We start from the raw sequence: 1,680 nt of genomic DNA on the forward strand, positions 1-1,680 counted from the left end.
TAAAGAATCCTTATTGCGGTTGCAGGAACAAACCATCCCGATGTGTAGAAAGAATAGTAAATATGGCAGGCGACCAGCTTGGCTAAACAGTGAAATCCTTGCTGATCTTAAACACAAAAAAGAAGCTTACAAGAAGTGGAAGATTGGACAAATGACCAGGGAGGAATATAAAAATATTGTTCAGGCATGCAGGAGTGAAATCAGGAAGGCCAAAACACAATTGGAGTTGCAGCTAGCAAGGGATGTTAAGAGTAACAAGAAGGGTTTCTTCAGGTATGATAGCAACAAGAAGAAAATCAAGGAAAGTGTGGGCCCCTTACTGAATGAGGGAGGCAACCTAGTGACCGAGGATGTGGAAAAAGCTAATGTACTCAATGCTTTTTTTGCCTCTGTCTTCATGAACAAGGTCAGCTCCCAGACTACTGCACTGGGCAGCACAGTATGGGGAGAAGGTGACCAGCCCTCTGTGGAGAAAGAAGTGGTTCAGGACTATTTAGAAAAAAGTTGGCAGCCGGTATCAAGCGGAGTGCCCCAAGGGTCGGTCCTGGGGCCGGTTTTGTTCAGTATCTTTATTAATGATCTGGAGGATGGCATGGACTGCACTCTTAGCAAGTTTGCAGATGACACTAAACTGGGAGGAGTGGTACATACGCTGGAGAGTAGGGACAGGATACAGAGGGACCTAGACAAATTAGAGGACTGGTCTAAAAGAAACCTGATGAGGTTCAACAAGGACAAGTGCAGAGTCCTGCACTTAGGACGGAAGTATCCCATGCACTGCTACAGACTAGGGACCGAATGGCTAGGTAGCAGTTCTGCAGAAAAGGACCTAGGGGTTACAGTGGACGAGAAGCTGGAGATGAGTCAGCAGTGTGCTCTTGTTGCCAAGAAGGCTAACGGCATTTTGGGCTGTATAAGTAGGGGCATTGCCAGCAGATCGAGGTTGGGCGGTAGGTTAAAGGCAGAAAGCTGCCCCCCCCCCACTCCCGAGGCAGCTGGTGATATTCCAGGAGGACACCCCATGACAAGACTTTACTGGGCGTAGAACTGGTCCAAGGAAAATAAAACCCTTTTTCCACGTCATTTCTTCCCTGGGTTCAAATACGCGATATTGAAAATCTTGAGGCTGTTCTAGGGAGACCAGCCGTCCCAGGAGATGGGAGAAGAGCTCACGTGCTTTGGGGATCGTCTGTCTAGGTGCTGTTGTATCCGATGGGTTTCTGACATCTCCGTTGCTAGCCAGGAATTGAGGCTCTAGAAATCCAGCTTCATCCTGTTCCCCACCCCCCCGTCCTGCTGGGCTTTCCCAGTAAAAGCGGGATTGTCATGAGTCGGGACGGGCAGTTACTGGGGCGCACGGATCGTGCAGCTCCCGGTGCAGCCGGGCGGGCGTGTCGGTCTCCGAGCTCTAGCCCCTGTTCTCTTGGCTGCGCTACCGGACACCCGTGTTCTTCTCATGTTCCTTCTGCTTTGTGTCACTGTCTGGCGCGAAGCAGAGCTCACTGGTGACTCTGGCACAGACCAGCACACGGCCCTGGGTTACTGGGACCCCAATGTGTGGGGAGTTCAAATCCTCACGCTGCAAACCTGCCCCTCATCCTCACTGCCTGGCCTGAGCCCGTGGAGGAAACGTGTCTCTGGTTAAAGGCAGATGCTGCCTGGGCGTTGGGTTATGGATCA

This window comes from Trachemys scripta, chromosome 2 (genome assembly GCF_013100865.1).
Source record: "Trachemys scripta elegans isolate TJP31775 chromosome 2, CAS_Tse_1.0, whole genome shotgun sequence".
Taxonomy (NCBI): Eukaryota; Metazoa; Chordata; order Testudines; family Emydidae; genus Trachemys; species Trachemys scripta.